Source organism: Uloborus diversus, chromosome 3 (assembly GCF_026930045.1).
Source record: "Uloborus diversus isolate 005 chromosome 3, Udiv.v.3.1, whole genome shotgun sequence".
In the NCBI taxonomy this organism is placed as follows: domain Eukaryota; kingdom Metazoa; phylum Arthropoda; class Arachnida; order Araneae; family Uloboridae; genus Uloborus; species Uloborus diversus.
The window spans coordinates 206,581,340-206,604,838 of NC_072733.1; positions in this window are offsets into that span (position 1 = coordinate 206,581,340).

A 23,499-nucleotide genomic window follows, 5' to 3' on the forward strand; every position below is an offset into this window, starting at 1 on the left:
AATTTAAAAAAAAAAAAGTAAAACCTTAAATGAAATGGAACGGAGTCAGTAAAAATGAGGTTTGATTAAAATTTTCTTGTAAAAAGTCATAATCTAAATTTAAAATCGTGATTTAAATTTAGATTTAAGTTTACCTTTGTCAAATTGAAATTTTTTTAACATAAAAGAATAGTGGAGCAGTTTTACGGTCATTTAACTCAAAACGAACCTCCTATTATTCATACACTTAATGAAACTGTTCTGTAGTAAGGTCTTTCGATCTGTCCAAATTATTTTTTTATTATTATTATTTTTTTTAGATTCGTTTAATTTTCTTTGTATGAGAATGTAAATCTAATAACTAATTAGAAAAAGAAAACATTTTTGTTCCCCAATTTTTAAACAAACCCTTTGAAGTAGTGTTATGAGCATTAAAATTCTTTATTTAATTTCCTTCCCTTTAGCCAGTTTTTCCCCTTACTTGGCAATCTCTGATAAAGATCAGTTTTGCTGACAAATCGGAATTCGTACTCGATTATTGAGGCGCAGTCGTATTTTTTCGACTGCATACTCGACATAAATTGCGATCAATTAAAGGTTCAAAACAATCTTCAAACGGAAGAAAAATCCATTGTTTCTCGCTTAGGACGCACAATTTTGTCAAAAGGAATAGATTAATACATGTTAGATTTCAAAACATAATAACGACGTTAAAATTGCACGAAGCTATGAGAATTGCAGACACTTCTTTAGAAGGTGGTAAGGAACTCGTTTTCAATGCGGGAAAAAAAAACTTATTAGACGGTAAGTGTTTTTGTCGATGGCATTTTTTTTCCTTAACCCAGTTTCTTTTTTCTTTCTTTTTTTTTTTTTTTTGCATTGAAAAAGGGATTCGTTTCGATCACGAGGTTTTTTTCATTATTTTTAAATTTTTATTGCTATTTGTACATTTTAAAAACATTCTCCTACAACACAGCGGTACTTTCAATCATTATTTTAAGTGGGTCCACTCCCTCATGAAATAACATTATAAATAATTTATTTTTACTACTTTGGTGTTGAAGCAGTTTTTACTAAATATCTAGTTAAAATATAGAAATGCGTTTTCTCCGTAAAATATCCCTATTAATTTTATCGAATGATATTTTAGTTCAATACCTTTTTTCACAGCATTAGCTAAATAACTGAGTGTACATCCATTTATAGAATTCCAATTACTGGAAATTGTTCTCATTAATCAGTTACGATGCTTTGTTTCGTGACTATAATTTTACGTTACACAAATTTAGATATTTATTTTAGCAAACTGTTACAGATTTCACTTAAATTACTATTAACGAGGAATTGACATTTTTTTTTCATAACTAAAAATACTATTATGTACAAAATTCCCAAAAAGTAACTAGATAAAGATGTAGCAATGATTTGAGTTCACAAGGTAATTATTAAAAAACATCACTGATAGTACTTTTCATATATCAGTATCAATATGTGCTTGACATTTCATTATTTCAGAATACGTTTCGTTTTGCTTTCTTTTAAGTATATTAATAATTTTCATAGCAGATTTTTTTTTTCACTAGACTCGCCTCCTTACCTTTACTGAGTATATTCTACAGGTTGAGACCCACCGCTATGGATAACTGGGTACACCCCACAGGTTAAGAATCCTGCGGCCTAAAAATAACATATTATCCCTGTTTAAAACGGAAATCCTACACAGCGTTTAACGAAAACAAAAATATTAAATTGGTGTCTTATTACAGGTTATTACTTTTTACTCAAACATACTTATAGTTGAATTTTGTATCCAAGTGTTGCTCATGCTCTGAAATAAAGTACAAATATTGATACTGAATGATAAACATATTCTATTTATTTAAACGTTTTGAAAATGCGTTAAATCCTTAAGGGATTTAACGCATTATATCCTACTGTAAATGCAAAAAAAAAAAAAAAGACATTTGAAGCAGTACTACAAAACCCTTTAGCTTCTAAATTACATGAAACGATCGGTGAAATATACTGTAAGTAAAAATGTGGAATAAGGATTTGATACTTACTTTGTAATGGTCGAAAAGTATTACCTCAAAATCCATAAGAGTGCACATCCTGATCATTATCACCCAATGAGCTGAATATTGCATTGAAATTTATTAGGTATGATAATATCTCTGCAGTTATTTCAAAGTGCAAAAGCAACACGCCATTCTTGAAATGAGTGTGAACTGTGATTTATTCTCAAAGCTACTCTTAGTTTTCCCCATTTCTCATTGAAATAACGTACCAGATAAAACATGATTCATATCGAGTTTAGCATTACGTAGCCCTAAAATGTACAGCTGACAGCAAGTATAACCCATTTAGCATGTGCTAGACTTGCGTTTCGAGGCAATGCCCTTTATTTGAACTTGATGCAAATTCGATGTTCTGAGAACCGAGTTCATTTTAGTTAATGAGGTAGTTACTTAGAATTAATCACAAGTGCAAATTTTAATGTTTCAAACTGAGGTACTCTGTATCAATATTAATCAAATAAATGCTTGCCATAAAATTAAAGTAATGACTACCAGCAAGGCTTGTCTTAAAAAGCTAAATATTAAAAGATCAGCAATTAAATGTGTATAAAGTTAACTCATACATTTGTAAGAACAAGCTATCAGCTGTTTGTTCTTCAGAAAACCGAACAAAAAAGCTCTTAAGTCTTTTGTCGTATAAATTATATAAAATGTGGAGAAACGTGTGTTTGTTTATAAAATATAGATATGAAATAGTGAGAAGCAAAGGGATGGAAATGGAAGTGCCAAAAAAAAAACAACTAGTATGGACATTTCCCGTGCTTTGGAGTGCGGGATGATACCAGTAGCTTTGGTAGGTGCTGTTGTACATCACGAGTACATCTTAATAGTCCAAGAGCCCACGAGTGCCATACCTACGTCATAGTATAAAGGCCCAATTTTTCTTTTGCGTAAACACATCACAGCAGGTAAGAGGGTTCGCTATTAGTTAAACTGTGTCGCGCGGGCATTGGCAGGAAACAGGTCGCAAAGGTGCGTAAAATTGCTGCAAAAACTAAAATCATAGATTTATTTCATGTCACGTGACCTAGCGGTCCCGATCCAAACATCTCCGATCTGAAGGACGTTCTAGAGAGATGCAGACATGCTTTTGAAACTAACCTATGCAGAGTTTCAGCTTCCAAGACACAAATCATGAGGACCTAGGACACCTCAAAAAGAATAAAAAATTAAATACAAAATGGTCTCCCGTGCTTTCGAGTGCTAGATGGTACCAGTAGTCTTGGTAGGTGCTGTTGTACATCATAATTTAGAAATACATCTTAATAGTTCAAGAGCCCATGAGTGCCAGACTTACGTCATAGTATAAAGGCCCATTTATTTATTTATTTATTTTTTGCGTAAACACATCACAGCATGTAAGAAAGGTTCGCTATTAGTTAAGCTGAGTCGCGCTGGCTTTGGCACTGCTAAACATGGCCGTGCTAAATATGGCAATTCGTTTCACGAAGCTGATCCGCCATTTTGGAGCAATTTTCTTTAAACGATCCTAGATCCTCAGGATTTAGTTTTTTTTAGTTGAAAATTTGTATAGGCGAGTTTCAAAGGCATGTCTGCCCCTCTATAAAATTTCGTTCAAATCGGAGATGGGCGAGTGGGGACGACGAGGTCAAATGACATGGAGTGACTCAGTTTTTGACGCAACTTTGCTACCTGTTTCCTGCCGAAGACAGCGCGACTCCGCTTAACTAACAGCGAATCTTTCTTACGTCTTGTGATGTGCTTCCGCAGAAAAACTTTGGACCTTTATATTATGAAGTAGGTCTGGCGATCATGTGGTCTTACTCTACAATGAAAACCTATCTTAAGTCTGAACTTTAAACGCATTTTACTCAAAACCTCAAAAGTCTACTTACATCCCGTGGCTTTTCATTTCCTCATATGTATAAAAGTAGCTTCAATTTATCTCGTGAGTCCAATTAGTCAAAGTTACAGTAAGCAGCTTAGTACACCAGTGAAGTTTTCCCGTAATTTTACGGTAAAATGTACTATTATGCATGTCGCAAATATTTTTTACCGAAAAATCCTATTTTATTGGAAAACGTTAGGTAGACAAAACGATAATGCACTGGTTGATGAAAAAAGAGTGATTTACACGTAGTGATATTCAAAACTGCCTTTTAATTGTTTGCAGAACGGCGTGGTAGCTCCTATACACAATGGGAACTGAAGGAGGAAAGGGAACTGGAAATTATACATTTCTCTCCATAGGTCAAGTGGTGTACCTATTTCAGCTGCAATCCCTTACTTTCTTCAGTAAAATTTAACTGTAACATTGTTGTGCACAGTAAGAGCACTCGAACAGTAATGCTTACCTCAGACGTTTCCTGAATTTTTAACAGTGTAGCAATGGAAATTACATCTAGAGCAAAGGGGAAAATTGAGCCTACTGACGTCTGATATATTGCTCGATCAGATGTAAAGTATTTAAAGGGTAAAACAGACGAAATCTTAGACAGCAAGCAAACTTTAATTTATTAATTTAAGCCCTTTACGTTATTTACGAGCTTATTTTACGAGCAGTTTGTATTAGACAACATAAAAAGCTTGTTTCTAAAACAAATTTTGAAGAAAGGTCTTGGTGTCGACCTTCATTTCCGGGTAGTTTTGCTGCCATTTCGGCATCACGAAAAACATAAACCCCCAAGGTTAGATACATTTCTCATTGTATATTTCTGAAGAAAAATAAATAATGAAATAGATAAAGTGTAAATTAGTCGGATACTTTTGACGAAATAATATTAGAAACCTCAACGGCGTGCTACTTATGAAGGAGTTAGCATGAAGGATAGTATGTTACACAGCTATTGCATGATGAATTCTTCAGTAACTCAAATGACGATGTTATTGAATGGAAAAAAATGTAGTTTAATTAATTATTTTCATTATAATCGACTCCCGCTATAACGCGATCCGACTTACGCGAAATGGCTATAACGCGATTTTTTCACCAGTAAAGAATTTTAGACCTAACGTGGCATAACACGAAAAATTTCGGAAAAGGAATCGTGATGTGTAAGTATCGGCTTTGTTATTGGCTACTAAATTTTTCTTTTCGTGAATGTACCTTTGTCCCTTTAGCATCACTGAGAGCGGAGTTTCCCACATCGTTGTTATACAAATAACTACTCCTCATTTTCCATTTTTTTTTCATTCTAAATGCGAAAGTTAATGAAATATAATGACACCTAAGAGCACTGTTTCATCTAAAGTTTGTGAAGATAGAAAGAAAAAGAGAAAGTTTCTGACTATTGAATAAAAGCTAAAGTTTATATGCTTGAACAGCTATAAAATGCGTCGAAGACAGCACGGCAATTAGGAGTGAGTGCATCTTCCATTTGTACAGTTAAAAATCAAAAACAGGAAATCCGTAAAAGTTTACCTAGTAGTATCTAAGCAAAATGAAAAATTATGAAAATGGAAGCTGCTCTCGTATTGTGAATTCAAAAAATCATTAAGAGGGGTTTTGCCATAGATGGAAACGTTTTAAAAGAACTAGTGAAACAACTGTATTGTATATTTAACAATATATAAGAATAACGGTTTGATCATCAGCATACATCTTAATTTTCTTAAGTTACAACTATCATTACTGGATCTACTGTACATCACAACTATAGTGCATTTGGTATTCTTATTACATACAGTACGTACAGTGGTGGCTTATTTTATGTTTTTTCCCCATTAATCATTGATTTTGTGCATCGTAGCAGTATTTTCTGTGGAATAAAACGTAATTTTTAAAAAAATACAAATAAAAACTCAGTTTTTTTTATGTAAGAAACAGTAATGTATAGTTAAGAAATGGTTTTTAACTGTTTGAGGTGGTGTTCACAAGTGTCTAAAATAACTGGGTATGTTCATAAAAGTTTTTACGCATACCCTTTTCCACAACGCGAAATTTCAACTTACGCGAGTGATCCTGGAACGCATCCCTCGCGTAAGTCGGGACTCGACTGTATCTAGATAGCATTGTTTTATTTAGGCAGCTTACTGTCAATACACTTTTTAACCCTACATTTGGTTCAACGTGTATCACTACTTTTAAGTTGCAGATTAACGGAGATATTTAACCACAGCTATTCACGAACGGCAACATTGTTTCCATGACCTGGCGTGATTTTAAAACATAAACATTTTAGAATGGTCATGTTTGTGAGCAGGGAGATTTTGGACGAGCAAAATACATAACAGCGTTTCGTTCCCAAACCTCTACAATTCTTATTTTTAAAAACGAGGAAATTAAGTATTATCCAGTTTTTTCTTTTTTTTTTTAACAATCATGAATTGCTTATTGTTTTCACTTGATCGCTGAATGACGTCTGTGTCCATCCGCGTTCTATAATTTTTATTTTTCTATGCTTATAATGCAGGCGTCTATGTGCCTCGGAATCGATTTATTTATAAACTAGCGATATCCGCACGGCTTTGCCCGTAGTAGGAAATTAAAAGGTCTTTTGGTTCGCCTGTATATTTACAAATAATGTATGGTGAATTTCTCGCCATTGTCCATGTTACGGTTCCACGTTATAACTTGGTAATTTACTCGTCCATCTTATGATAATTTTGCTCGGGGAAATGTTCTTAAAATTAGAGTAGAAAAAGAACAAAATCGAATTTTCGAAAAATCGCTTCGAGGTGCACACCCCCATGTTAGAAACTAACTTTATGCCAAATTTTATGAAAACTGGCCGAACGGTCTAGGCGCTTTGCGCGTCACAGAGATCCAGACATCCAGACAGAGATTTTCAAATTTATTATTAATAAAGATAAAGAAGACGACCTTCTCGACTTTACACAATCCTTTTTACTGGAAAACAGTATCCGGCACCCAACGTCCGGATGCTGAAGTCCAGCATCCCCAGTCTTTGGTATTCATTTTTAGTTTGACGTCTTGAATTCAAATTATGGTTGAGGTAATAGCCCATTGTAAAAACAAGAATCCCAACGAGGATTTTTCTATCGCAATTCGTAATTGGGAAAAACATAATTTGAATTTAAGGTCTCAATTTTTTTATTTATTTAATTTTTTTCAAATTAACTGCTTAAGCAAATTTGCAATAACGAATCCATCAAAAAATACTAATATTTCCCTATGCAATAAACTATTGAGAAAATGAACGGAATCGAAACATCACTTAAAACAATTTTTACAGCGAGTAAAAGTAATTGTTTTCTTCATTTGTATACAACTCTTAATCGGCATTGATTAGTGAAGATGTTAAAAGTATTTACTGTGAAGACTTTCTTTATTAAACCACGACTGAGCCGATGTTAGCGAGAACAAAAAAAAAAACGAAAGGAAATATTTTCTCCTAAAAATATCTCCTTTCCAACCGAAAGAGGTGAGTAAGAAAGGATGCTGATGACTTTTTACTGCAACGGTCGTTAAGTGGAAGAAAGTGATCAAATTTCGCGGGAGAGGAGACAAATAAAAGACGTTCTTCTCATATGTTGCCACTAACGTAGAGGAATGTTCAAAAAGCTTTTATCTTAACGAGCCGTTGTGTGTGTCCTTTAAGGTAACTCACACTGTGGGAATGAAGATTTTTTTCTCGTCTTATGCTCATCAATTAAGTGCTCCACATTACATTATCACTGAAAGCATGAACCTTTTCTTTCGCTACTACAGTTCATTTCAACAAAAAACGATCACTAAATTTAAATACTGAGATTTTGTCAGCACCAAAAACGTGATAGTAACAAACGTATACTGGAAAAAAAATTCTTTTTTTTTATGATTTAAAATATGAAAAAGAAAATGTAAATAAATATGTCCTCATTTGTACGAAAATTTCAATAATGCTTGTTTCAGAAGTTATGTGTACTGTCGAAACGTGCAGTATGCGAAACACCAAAACACATACCCAAGATCACATTAATTACAATTCTTTAAAGAAAGAAACAGCTTTATTCTTACTAGGTGGCATGGTTAAGATGCAGCATTATAACACAAATACAATTGCAAGAATAGTGCTTTTAAAAGAATTTAAAACTATTCCTTGATCGAATACTAACTCTAAAAATAACCCCTAACAAAAGTTAAAATACATTAGTTATCACACGGCCAGAGTTTCCGCCTATATATATTTACAAAAGCACCAAGCCCAAATAACTCTCTGCTTAAAATTAACTAATATGAAATTTGCATTTCACACACATTAAAATAACATCAGCCTATGACAACATAATACCACAATTTGCACAAATTAAAAAGTTCTTATGTAATACATTAAAACATTACTTCACAGGGGTTGCATTCTACGACGAGGCATCAAACACTAAAAATCTCACATGCTGTACAAAAGGCACCAATTCGACCTTGCTTCAAAGATCTAGCGTAGGCTGAATGATTTGAGGATTTGCCCGCTGCCGGTAGCTCCGAACTCCGATTCCTGCTACTATTTTCACGGGCCACAAGACTTACAATTTCCTAAAATCCGATGCGTTCATTAGCTCCCAGGTCTGGTCCATGGGGCCTTTACTTCCGACACAGCGATGAATTTAGTCTGGCAGAAGACTCGGATAGTTTCTTGGTTCACTTATGTGATGCCGAGACTTCACATCTTAGCGAGGAACATTTATCTGCACTTAACCTTCCAAAGGGCCATCCTTACGTTCACTATTTGAACGAAACTCGAGAGGCTGTTTCAGCCACGCACGCAAGGCGAGATGATATGCGTAAAAAGGGAAACTTTAGCTCTTTCGTACTGCCTTATATCTATTGCGTCATTTCCAACTGTTGCCACTACGCTTTTGGGCAGTACATATGCACTTACTTTGATATTGAGTAACACAGAAAATTTGAAGATAATCAGACAACTTCTTCCTGTATTATTAGGACTATATACGTGTTTTGTTAGAGTAAAAAAAAAAACATGATTTTACTAAACTTTTTCGAGAAAATAGTTGCGATTTTTGCTTAAAAGAGCACAGAAGTTTTTGTACAGTTCGTTATAAACTTTTGAAGATAAATTTTTAATGCGAGGGCTTTGAAATTAGAATCCGCAAGCTTTTTGAGTGGCGGAAGTGACGTAGTTGTTTTTGTGTGACGAAAACTCGCACGTCGCTCTTCTCGTTTGTCTTCCTCGTTCTCCGAGCGCTGAGAATAGACCGAGTATAGTGGTTAGTTGAGCTGCACACACACACGTTTACACACACGACTACATACACATACGTCTACATACACACACGCACACTCGTGATTGCGAACAGCATAATTTGAATTCAAGATGTCAAAAACTCAATTATTATGTTTTTAATAATCTCTTTTCTTCTTTAAAATATACAATTTTGTTAAGAATATGCGTTAACGTCTTGGATCTACTGTTTCCAATCCCGATTCCGAATCTCGCGGGATCTCGCATGATATTTAGCGGGATTGATTCCGCGGGATTGAGAGTAAAATCCCGCAAGATTTCTAATCCCGGAAAGATTTCCCATGCAAACCTTTTCAAACTTTTGTTGCTCATAAGAAATAATATTTTCATAAGCATAATCTGCAGCTTGAATCACCTTCTTCGTATATCTGAAAGAAGAGCTAGAAAAACTTAATGTCTCAGATGATGAACGGTGGATTTACTATTAAGAATACAATAAAAATAGAATACATTTTACTGCGAATAAATTGGTATTTCCATTCAAGGTTTCAATTTTCTGGCTATCAACGATTGAGAAAATGTTTAAAACTTACAAACGTTTTCGAAAACCATTACTAAATATTGAAATTCAGAAAATTGGGCTGTGGAAAAAAATGAGAAATGCGTGTTGCAGATTGCAAAACCCGTTGGAGTAGCCTGTGTGCAATAATGTTCAGACGCTTTTGTACTCGTAAGCTTAAGAAATACACTCACACTGAGTTTAATGTGCGAAAAGTGCACAATATTTTTCTCAGAAGACAAAAGCAATGAAAAGCCTGAATTTCATGCTCTCCAACCTGTTAAAAGCGCCTACCGATGTCTTAGTCACCGTGAAGCCAATATGATAAATGAGAGTGGTACTGTAAACAGTATATTGCATTAGCTGAGCAATCTGCAATATTCGACACGACTGTAAAAGGTGCGAAAGAAACTTGGATAAAACATAGATGACTCGCATGACAGTACAGTATGTTAAGCTGCTGAAGTTTTTGAATGCATCTTGAAACAGGGAAAACATCCAAAAACTTTTACTGACACTGTAACTTGTTGAAACCAACCCCCCTGCGGTAATGAATCAAATGTACTGATAAAATGAGCAAGATTAATGAAACAACAAAGATAATCTCAATGTAAGTATGCAAGTTGCATTGGATGCACACATCAAATAGACAACGTTTTTGTCTGAAATGTGCAGTTCTTGAGCAAACGCCAAGCATGATCCCATCTGAGAAAAGAAAAAAATATTTTCGATGCTGATGAAGCTTACGAGATCAGTGGAGCTACTGCACGGTTTTTCATCAAGCGCCTTGTTTTTACTTCCTTTTACAAACGAACTGATGTGTGCATCACATGACTTCCTTTTACTCCAATTTAAAGATAATAGTGTCTCGGAGTGAGCCAAAAAAAGAACACTTTAAATACTTTCATTCCAAGTCTGTTGCGAACCGAAGCAAAGAAAACGTTTTATACAGATACATTTTCCCAATATTCGCAGTTTTAATGTGATTCAATGGTTAACTCTCTAAATATGACCGAATTGAAACCAGATAAAAAAAACCGCCAAATTCATCGCCAAGTTGGCGACAAAACTTGGCGACCAAAAGCTTGGCGATATATTGCCAAGTGTTTGCCAAATTATAGCACCGCTTGAGTTTACATTGAAATTAACAATGATTTTACCACAAAAAGGTGTAAAAGACCCCCTTTGGAACATCCGAATGCAACCAAAAGAAAAAGTGCACAACTAGTAAAGCACACTTGGAGTCTGTGCCAAATTTCAGCTTTCTAGGCCATACCCTTCTTGAGTTATGCGAGATACATACACACATACGCACATACATAAGTACATACGGACGTCACGAGAAAGCTCGTTGTAGTTAACTCGGGGATCGTCAAAATGGATTCTTCAGGTGTCTATACGTTCTTAGGCACATATCCACGTGTGGACGGGTTGAAAAAATAAATCAATATTCATTCGGGGACGAGCAAAATGGAAATTAAGGCCGATTTTTGAGTGAAATTTTTTTCGCGAATACAATACTTCCTTTTTTGTAAAAGGAAGTAAAAAGGAAGCATTATTTTCGCAAAAAAAAAATTCCCTTAAATATCGACCTTAATTTTCATTTTACTCGCCCCGAATGAATATTGAGGTTTTTTTTCAACCCGACCACACGTGAATATATGCCTAAGAACGTACAGACTTTCGAAGTATCCATTTTGACGATCCCCGAGTTAATTACAACGAGTTTTCTCGTGACCTCCGTATTAGTCCAGTCAAATTAGGTAGAAAAAGGGACTAACCCGAACATTAAAAAAAAAAAGAATCTGCACCTATACCACGTTGATCAGTACTATGAGGAGATAACATACCAAAAAGTCCCAAGAGTTTGAGCATCGGGTTTGAGAGTTGGAGGGGGGGGGGGCAAAGAGGAGGCTGAAAATGCATATTAGTGCCTTATTTCAGCTGTATCTCCAACACTTTTTCCTTTTCATGAAAGTGTAATTGAATGAAAAATAAAAATGGTACATATTGCTATTTTTACAGTTCTATCATTCAGAAGGGAGGGGGGTGTGGAGCTGGGGGGGACCCCCATACTTTAGAAATGTATTGTACAAATGCAAATGTTTCAATGCAGGAACTTTATTGTTTTTAGGTGACATTTTTTTAGTGTATTTACTTTGCCCCCCCCCCCCCAAGTAAATGAAATGACGGTAACACTTAGTTCAGTTGAAATTTTGTACGTAGACTCCTGGTGGGGACTAGTTGTGCACCTCCCCTTTTGGTTGCATTCGGATATTCCAAAAAGTATCTTTTACACTTTTTTGGGGTTAAATCACTTAATTTCAATGCAAGCTCAAGTGGTGTTATAATTTGGCAATATATCGCCATGCCTTTGGTCACCAGCTTGGCGACAAATTTGGCGGGGTTTTTTTGAGCAATCACGATTGCTTATTGTCCTCACTTGACCGTTCTTGGCGTTGTGGTTCCTTTTTCAGCTTGGACCAGGGGCGTCTGCAGCACCACCGCCCTCTGCAGGCGGCGCGGCTGCTCCGGTTTCGAACTATCCGCTTCTCTTGGTCGGAGGCGTCCATGTCCTACACACACGCACGCTCACACACACACGACTTTACACACATACACTCACACACGCTTACGTACATACACACAGGTCTACGCACACACACAAAAGGTCTACACATGCACGCACGCCGCGCCTACAATACACACACACCTGCACACACACAACTATACACACGTAACAGCCCAGGAGGAGGGGTAGACTTGGAAGGCAAGGAGCAAAATCAGTAATGCTCAAAATATCTTAGTAATAACAGATTTTTTTCAAAAAATACTAAGCACTTTTCATAATGCACTCAACAGGGCAAAATAATTTTTCTGGGTCAGAAAGGACAATTTCAGTATTCCTGCAGTTTTCAATCATTCCAAGAAAAAGGCTTCACAAACGAAGAAAAGTGCGGCTCAAGTCATGTAGGGAATGTTTTATCGTTATCTAAATTTCAATCATACATTTGAGTGTTAAAACATGCATATTTTTCTTAATGGAAAAGTTTGGTTTGAAATGACTTGAGCGCTCTTTTCGTTAGTGAAGTCTTTTTCTTGGTATAATTGAAAACTACAGGAATACTCAAATTGTCTTTTCTGACCCAGAAAAGTTAGTTTCTCCTTTTGAGTACATTATGAAAAGTGCTTAGTATTTTTTTAAAAAATTGTGTTATTTTAAAGATTTTCGTTTTCAAACAAAATTTTATTCCAAAGTTTAATTTTTTAGCATTAAGTTGTACTTTAAGATTAAATAAATCATTTAGTGAAGTTCCGAAGTCTCTGAGTAGTCCAGTGGCTGAGATATAAGCAAAAGAATAGTTCACAACTTGCCAAGTTACTTGTGATAAAGATCCTAATATGAGGCAGTGAGAAAAAAGGGATGTAAGTGGCAAAATTAAAAATTCGGAGATAACCATTACAAATGGTAGGTGTATCTCTTCTCTGTCTTGGGGCAAGAGATAGTACTAGTAGCCCTTGTAGGTGTTGTTATGCAGCTTGATTTAGAAAAACTGTTCAATAAAAGCCTACCTAGGACCTTATATCTAAACGCGTTTTACTAAAAACTTGAAAATGTCTACTTACATCCCTTTGCTTCTCACTGCCTCATTTGTCTCTTTACTTTAGCCCTGTTATCTACTATACTGCCGTGTGCAGGTAAACGGTAGTATCTGCAGAAATGAGTTTTCGAGATATTTGAAGAAACGCGTTTCGGATTCAATGCAAACAATAGGAAGATGTTGGAATTAGACGTCTTTTTCGCGCCTTTTTTTCAGCGGAAACCAAATAAGCGAGCTTGTACAATAAAGATATCGTACAGTAGATGACAAAAATGCAAAAAACTGAAAAATGAAAAATTTGTAGTTACTGCCCTTTACCTGCACACGGCAGTATAGATGAGGACAAATATCCTACAAATGCAATGATAGTAAATAAATTTCTTGCTTGCTATGGAGGAGCTTTGATTCAAAATTTAATGTTTACTATTAACATTACTGGTACGAGGCAACAAAATTTGTAACAATGGGTTTTATATTTAAATATTTCATGTGGAAATTACATGAAATTTGCTGTTTTCCATCCTAACTGAAATAATTTTATTTTAGAATTTTAATTTTTCAGCGTTAAGTTGTACCTTAAGATTAAGCAAACCCGAAGTCTCTAAGTGGTATATTAGCTGAGATATAAGCGAAAGCGGGTCTCATATTTTTCCGTGATAATCAGGCTAAGTGTAATAAAAGTGCTTAATAAATATCAAATTTAAGAATCCCTAAGTCTGTTTTTACCAAGTGGCTTAGACCAAATCATAAACTGCAATGCAAATGAGTGATTAAAGCTGTAGCACTATAAGCGTTAATGTACATGGTCAGCATAAAATAACTTCTCGTTTTTATTTTTTCTTTTCCTAAACTATTACACTTAGCACTATGAATGATACATAAAAATCAAGATAAACTGTCGAAATTTCCGTTTACTCACAAATGTTCAATGTGAGCGCTTTCATAACGTGAAACACATCTAACATACAATTTGGAGTTTTTCATTGAAAAATGTTCATATTCGTAATGCTACAACTAAGTGATCTTTCAGTTCTTGCAATGTTCTTGAAATGGGGTGTATAAACGCAGTCTTTGACGAAAACCCATTAAAAAAAAACTCGCATTGGGGATTTAGCTGACCAGCGCATAAAGGGAAAGTCATCATCGCCTGCACGGTCAATCCGGCGTTGCGGAACGTCATTGGCGCAGCGTAGTGTGTGTGTGTGGGGGGGGGGGGTCGTAAAGAAACTCCGAGGAGGTCTTGGTTTTAACATTGTTGTCAATCTTAATACTGTAGTTAATGCACGTGCAAAAGAACTGTTTTCACCAAAAAAACCCCTTCAGAAGGAATTTCGGGCTGCGCTACTGCAGAACGTGTACGTTTAAGTAGCTACGTACGTTCAAAAAAAAAAAAAAAAAAACTTGGAGAGTTTGATCTCTATTTTTATGTATCATTTATAGCAGTGAGTGTAATAGTTTATGAAATATAGAATTTTAAAACAGAGATATTCTTTTATGCTTACCCTGTATACTTGAGGCAGTGAGAAGCAAAGGGATGTAAGTGGACATTTTCAAGTCTTGAGTGAAAGTACTAAATAACAGAGGTAAGCTTTCATTATTTTTCTTCCTAAATCACGCTGTACAGCAGCACCTACCAGGGCTACTAGTACCATCTATGGTCCCAAGACAGAGGAGAGCTTCACATACTATTTTTACTGGTTATCTCTGAATTTTAAATTTGACACTTACATCCCTTTGCTTCTCACTGCTTCATTTATTTAAAATGTATCTTTGGGGCATTTAGTTCAAAACATCACAACATTTACACTACGCATTCAATCTAAGCATAATCTTCATGTTAAAGACACGTCACTACTAACGTCGTATTTATTCTTCTTAAGTCACAATTTGAACTACATTTCATTTTGCTATCAAAAGTTTGGATGCTACGATTGCATTTTCCACCTGTGCAATGAAAAACATGTTTCAAAAATAGTTTTTATTCTTCTAATACTATTCATTTTATTGACTTTATTTCATGTTTTATGTTTTCCTCTTGTTTAAAGGGTTTAGATTTTCAGTTTTTAGAACTTTTTCTTCTCTGTGTAATTTATGATTTTTTCCTCTTTGAATCTGTTTCTTTTATTTAAAATGTATCTTTGGGGCATTTAGTTCAAAACATCACAACATTTACACTGCGCATTCAATCTAAGCATAATCTTCATGTTAAAGACACGTCACTACTAACGTCGTATTTATTCTTCTTAAGTCACAATTTGAACTACATTTCATTTTGCTATCAAAAGTTTGGATGCTACGATTGCATTTTCCACCAGTGCAATGAAAAACATGTTTCAAAAATAGTTTTTATTCTTCTAATACTATTCATTTTATTGACTTTATTTCATGTTTTATGTTTTCCTCTTGTTTAAAGGGTTTAGATTTTCAGTTTTTAGAACTTTTTCTTCTCTGTGTAATTTATGATTTTTTCCTCTTTGAATCTGTTTCTTTTATTTAAAATGTATCTTTGGGGCATTTAGTTCAAAACATCACAACATTTACAATGCGCATTCAATCTAAGCATAATTTTCATGTTAAAGACACGTCACTACTAACGTCGTACTTATTCTTCTTGAGTCACAATTTGAACAAAATTTCATTTTGCTATAAAAATTTTAGATGCGACGATTGCATTTTCAACCTGTGCAATGAAAAACATGTTTCAAAAATAGTTTTTATTCTTTTAATGCTATTCATTTTATTGACTTTATTTCATGTTTTATGTTTTCCTCTTGTTTTAAGGGTTTAGATTTTCAGTTTTTAGAACTTTTTCTTCCCTGTGTAATTTATGATTTTTTCCTCTTTGAATCTGTTTCTTTTATTTAAAATGTATCTTTGGGGCATTTAGTTCAAAACATCACAACATTTACACTACGCATTCAATCTAAGCATAATCTTCATGTTAAAGACACGTCACTACTAACGTCGTATTTATTCTTCTTAAGTCACAATTTGAACTACATTTCATTTTGCTATCAAAAGTTTGGATGCTACGATTGCATTTTCCACCAGTGCAATGAAAAACATGTTTCAAAAATAGTTTTTATTCTTCTAATACTATTCATTTTATTGACTTTATTTCATGTGTTATGTTTTCCTCTTGTTTAAAGGGTTTAGATTTTCAGTTTTTATAACTTTTTCTTCCCTGTGTAATTTATGATTTTTTCCTCTTCGAATCTGTTTCTTTTTAGACTTTGAGCATTGTTTTTTTTTTTTTTTTTTTCGAAGACTAGGTAAACAGGTTTCGAAGACCAGGAAATTCCCAAGTAATTGCAGTAATATAAACTTATCATAATTTAATTTTCATCAAATTGAATTTGCATCATTGACTGGGATAGAATGACATTGTTTGATCTGCTGACATAAACAACAGCTAATGAGCTCAAAAATTTGATTTATTTTTTAAGATAAGAAGTTAAAACTCCAGTTGTGACTAACTTAGAAGCACGGAACAAATTTCCCGATGTACAAAAATTCTGCTTTTGATTAATATTAAAACAGTAAGGTGCAATTATATATTGGCCACCAAAATTAGAGAAAGAATGTGAACTGATATAGCTGTAAATTATCGCTTTATCGACATCAGACCGGGAGATATGTATTCTTAGAAAAACAGAGGAATCTTAGGATTAAAAAAATGTTGTTAACAGACACATAAATACACACTTTTTTGCACACATTTTATTAAAATGGGCAAATCTTGGTACAGGCGTACAGAAAAATACACACAATAGTGCACATATTTTAGTTAGATAGGACAGAGTGCTACAACATTCTATGTTGTAGAATGCTACATTAGAAAAATGAAACTACGAAATGAAACTAAAACTATGAAATGAAACTGCTTCATTGACAACAAGCAGTTATTAAACTTCATTTATTCGGATGTTTAGCGTCCAATTGTATCCCACTCCGAAGTGGTTTTTTTAATAATCACTTCGTTTACTTGCTTATTATCAGGACCACGATACCACACTATATCATAGAAGTCCCTCTCTACATCAGGATCTGCTTCCAGTGCAATGGCAAGTTTGTGGGCATTGTACCGCCATTCGAAGTCTGTTGGTTTAGCTCCATTTCGCACATCAAAAGTTCTGTAAGAAATATATAAATGATACGATAGTAAATATCTGCTGGTTGCCTATATGAAAATCACCAAAACAAAATAATATTTTTACGTACATCTCTAATCCATACGAACCCTCGATACAAACTGAAGTATATATACTTCTTTAAAGGGTTAGATAAGGTACTGTGGAACAAAATTTAAATTTTGGCATTCCTTCATTTGCATTTGGTAAGCGCGGGCGTCCAAAACTAACTTGGCGTCAAAAGGTCTTACAAGAAAGAAATGCCTTTGGTTGGCCAAGCTGGGGGAGTGCCAGGGAGGCGGTATAAACCGGTCGTGATGAATGCCACGCTAGCGGCCTCATGCGCCAACTAGGCGTTAAGAGAATAATGTCGGGTCATTTGCATATGACACGTACAGCTGAAAAAGTAAGTATATCCCAAAAAATAATTTAAGTTTATAGTGAATTCGAATTTTCGCATCCTTTATTTTGCATATGAAGTTAACGGCTGAACAAATAGGTATCTTCCCCAAAACAATTTAAGGAATAACTCCCATACCTTTCACTCAAAGATATGTTTTACAGTGACGTTTTCAGTTTTGTATAAGCCATTAAGGGAACATTTTGAAAATTTCTGAATGCCTCAGGTTGTGAGCTTACCTAGAGGTGTTGCAATAAAAAATTAAGATGATTAAATTAATCTTATGTTTAAAGATAAAAAGCCAATCTCCTGAAGGAAGTGGAACAATTGCTCTTTTGGAATCATTAAAAAATGTTTATTTAGTTGTATTTGACATATTCGTTTCGGGTAAGCTGAAAACTGAATGACCTGAGTGTTTTCCTACGTTTTGGTTCCTTTCACGTAGAGCAAGAAGCCGCCATATTGGCGAATGTTCCTATTTTCGTTCCCTATCAACATTGAAGTAAAAATGTTGATGCAGAGTAAAAAGGTTTTTTATGGAGAAAAACGTGGAAAAATAAAGGTACGCTGCTCTCAATGAACCATGTGGCAAAAAAAAAAAAAAAAAAAAATGTGACGCTTGTTTGAAGGCTTGAAAAATCAATCTTGTATTTCTTAAATAAGTAATTTGTTAAAGATTGCATATTCTGTGATTTTTTTTCCTTTAATACAATCTATTAATAAATATTTATTATGATTATCAGGTTTTTAACCCATTAATACCTCCTTTAGAAATGGTATTGGAGAGAGGACGAAAATAGGACGACCGTTTTAACTGGTAAAAAAGTTCGTTTTCTAAGAACTTTCTTTTTTTAACAAAAACAAATTGCGTTTAATGTATTTCGAATTCAATACCATGTGCAAGCTGAATCGGTGGTGCTACATAATTTTTTGGGGAGTAATTAATCATAATGTATTTTAATTGAAGCCTAAAAAGCTCTTGGATAAGGAATATGAGGCTTTTACCTTGCTATACCAACTATGTCTCGGCACTTCAGTTAGCTTTGCAGATTTTTTTCTATTTTTCTACTCCATGTCAAATCCATTGATGGCGAGCATGTCGAACATATGATAAAATATATTCAAATGTCTGTAGTTATGTTTCCATTTTTTTTAAACATTTTTAAAGTACATTAGATTTTTGTTTAAATTTTTATTTCATACGCAATTATTGTTGACCTGTAATTACCGCTTTTTCTCTTGAACAAAGATTTAAAATTCCAATTTAAATTGCGTCTAGTGTCGCTTGTAGGTATTGGCTATCTCACAGACTTGCTATTTATTTATTATTTCCTTACCTGACGTAGCAAAGGGAATATTTCTCTTCCTCTAAGACGAGGTCTTTGTCCATAGGTCTTGGCGCGCCGCCACCTCTTTTTCTATTGGTCACGTAAGGGTCGACTTCCATAGACATGGTGAATTTGGAGCCCCAAAGACCTTGGCACGGCAGGACGCGTATGCGATACTTTGTTGTGGAGTTAATTTCCATTCCTATAACAGATTTTGAATCAAAGTTGTGTTCTGCTGTATTTTGTTATGCTGTAATCTGAATAAAATTTGAATATTCATACTATTAGGGTGGGGGGGGGGAGTGTGCAGGAATTCGCAGTATATTGACAGTAATCATCTTAATTTACATCTCTGTAGTAGGTTTTGATGAGAGCAGCCAACTTTGGTGTGCTATGGTGCCCACGCAAGTATTTGGAGGAGGGGAGGCTTAGAACCATTTACTTAAGGACATCACACACAGCAACTAATACGTGGAGAGTCAAGTGGCTGGAGAAAATGTTTCTGTCAAAGTAAATCCTTTCTTACTGACCATTATTTAATATTATTTTTCTCCAAATGTGAATTCTTAACTTTAAATGTTCAAAGCAAAAAGGGAGGTTTATTGTTTATTTTCGGTAATTGAAGATACGTTAACAAATAAATGTTACCTTTGTAGTTCTCTTTGTTGAAATAGCGTAAAAGCTTCGGGTACATTGAGTTGTAGACATCGTCAAAGTCAGATGCGGATAGAGTTGACATGCTGATCCAGGTGGCAGTATAGCACTTGCGCTCTTCAAATTCAAAGTGCTCATCTCGTTCCATCTTGAAAGTTTAATTAATGAAAATATGTTCAGATTGTACTTAGTATTTGTTTAAAACAAATGAAATGAAAAAAATATTTACAATCAATGAATCATTGTATGTATGTATGTATGTATGTATGTATGTATGTATGTATATCCCAAAAAAAAATAATTTTCCGAAACAGTCAAAAATGTATTTGAAAATTACAGAATTACGGCCATATGTAATTATATATTTTTTCCCGGTCATCATGTTCTCCACTTCCCCTCCTAGATTGTACATGGCGATATACCCTGTATTTCGAGTAGCTTATTTATTAATTTTTAATAATGAATACTAGTACCGTTTGGGATGTGTCCCATATTTTTTTACTTTTGGTCTTTTAGTGATTGAGTGTTGATAAATTAGCATAATAAAAGCTAATTATTAAATATTTTGACCGTTTGAGATTATTTATTAGTATTGAATAAAATTTATCACTGGTGGAAGAAAACTGTGGTGTCCAGGTTTGGACCTCTAGCTTGAAGCTCAAAATTAATTAGTGCCTACAAATTTAAAGTTCTTATAAAATCGATTCCTATCATGAAAATTGAAGTTTTTTTTTTCTTCTGTTTAAAAGCTGCTTTTCATCATCGGATCAATTTAATGTACATGTATTTCTCAGTGTCATAAATAAAATAGTATATGTATGTGTAAAATTTAAATCAAAATATGAGTTCTATTTACATCTTCAAGTAGCTGGGTATCATTTCTTGAGTTAAATATTTGCTGTCAAGAAAGGATGAAAATGTGAAGGTTATTATATTTCAACTCGAACCAGCTCCAAACATTGGAAAGTACTGGACGGATTAATTATACCAGAATTACCCCGTCGTGAGGCGGTTCCCATGTTTAGACTTAGTGTACAACATGACTGCCTGGCTGGACATGTCTTTAAAATTGATGTATATGCGACTACAAACTGCACCCTTTGCGGAGATCTCACCTTCATGGATGGCCACCACATTTCCCACTGCAGAGCACTCCGAGCGAGCTCCTTGGTAGAACGGTACTGGGAGGCAAAAAGCCAAATAAGACAATGACTTTTTTTTCCGGTTCTTCGTTTTAATTATGTTTGTATTTTGCTAATTTGCCAATCAAGTTCTCTGCCATTTGAAATAAAAGAAATAATCTTTCAACTTTTTAATCCTATCTTGCAGCAAATTAGGTGTAAAAAATGGTTCAGAATGACATTTTGTATCAAAGAATAGATAAATCTTAGTAATATTCCATTTTCAAATGAGCTTGTTTATTAATCTGAACAACTTTTCGATATTTTTTGTTTAATCCTCTAAGGGTGCGTGAATGCTTTTCATTATTTTTTCAAAAAATAGCGAAGTAGCTACTACATTTCAAAAGTAGTTTGTAGTCGCTACATTAAAAAAAAAAAAAAAGTTGTCTATAAAATGTAGTTTTTTCGACTACTGCATACAATCCCTATTAATTATTATCTGCAATTTAGAAACTGATATTATGCATAAAGATAAGTTAATATGAAAATAAGAATTGTAAGCTTTATTTAATAAAAAATTACCTCTGCGTATTTTCTTATATCCTTCATACGAAGAGTCTTTTTAGTAAGTGATCTTAAGAAATCACTCCAGCAACCGATAACCTGCAACAATTTAAAGTAAAATATAGAAACGCAAATATTTTAAACAGAAAAAAAAACAATGACATTAGTAATGCGATTCGACTTCTTTTATTAATCAATATGATTGAAAATTGCTTGTATTATCATATGCTCTAATGTTCAGAGTTAACCTTTTCCTTATGGCATATGCTATATCTGATACTACATAGTTAAAATATTAACCAAACAAGTAACGCTAAAGCTAAAAACAAAGTAAATATTCCACCATTTTACTTTGCCCCACATTCCCCTACCTATCGTAAAACATCGTTAAAAGAAATAAATCAAATTTAAATAATGGAGGATCATACTTTCATACATTTTACTTAGTTTTTAAACAAGTTAAGGTTTTGATTCAATTAAAATTGAAATAATTACTTACAAAGGCTGATGAAATCACAACCAGCATGAGATTCCAGTTCATAAGATGCATGATGAGTTCTAATGAATTGGAAAAAAATAAAAGCTTAATTAATTGGACAATTTTAGTTGGAAATGAAAATTTTACATATTATACCGAGGTAAATAAATAGTTACAGGCCTAAGGATAAAATCGTCAATGATTAAAATGAATACTAAAGTTAAAATTCTATCGCTAAATATTGGAAATTAAAATTTAAATTAAGAACCCTATTCAATTGCAAAACTAATTTCCAGAATCGCTTTTAATACTGTTTTGTTTTTATTTTAACGGATGAATATTAAATCAAATTAACTACAATGTATGATTTTTCATTTTTTCACACATAAAAAAAGCTATTCTAGTAACAGTATGAGAATCAAAAAAAAAAAAATAAATAAATAAATAAGCAAAATAATACGATATAATTTTTAAACGCATTAAAAAAAAGTTTAAAGTGTGACAAACAGCTAAATTATAATATAAATAACATAAAAATTAAAATATGAGTACACTATGTAAAAATAACTGTTGTATTGAAGAACATTTTCATTGCTAAAAGCATTGTACAAAAATACCTAACTAACAAAAATATCGCCAAGTCTTATCAAGGCTAGTGTGTGTACTATGGCGACAGTACGTTTGAATGTAAAATGTATTTAGAGTTAGTTTTAACCTGCCACTTCGGATGTGTATTTTAAATACAAAACATGAAAAGTAATGCCAAATGGCTATGATGCATTTTGCCGACGACAAAAGTGCATTTTTTAAAGCGTCAAAAATTAGAAGCGATATGTATTCAAATATTATTTTTTCTTTACCAAAAAATAAAATAATAAATCTATACACTTAAATCCTTGTGCCTAAAGTAAACTATCAAAGCATAGTGCTGACACTTACTTTCGCAGGTAGAGCTGACAAACTCTTAACTTTCCGAAAATCGTAGACGAAATATCTCCAAGTAGAGCTGAAAAGCACCTTAACTGTCCAAAAACCACAGACGAAATAAAGGTTCCTTGCAAGATCAAACGGTTTATATAGCTTTACAAAAAAATTAATTAAAAATAACACATACCATTGTCCAGGTCAATACCTTTAATTTCTTGAAATTCAATTTTCAGGTAAAAGAGCCGGTATTTTTATTTATTTATTTTATTTATTTTTTTGAAAACACGGGAACCAGTTGTTTATTCATATTTAGCTTCATCGGCTCTTAATGTTGTTTAGTGTCGACGGAAATGAAACAAATTGAATCTGTAATTGCTTTTTCAATTCTCCGCCCCCAAATGTTTATTTTAAATTTTCCTTCATCCGGTGAGAAATTAAAACAATGCAATGATATTTCAAGAGCACGTCGTCGACCCGTCCATTACATTCGGGCGTTCAATAACCTGTGGTTCAATCACATGAAATATAGTCGAAATTAAGTGTGGTACTTTTGATTTTTTTTTCAATTATTTTAATAAT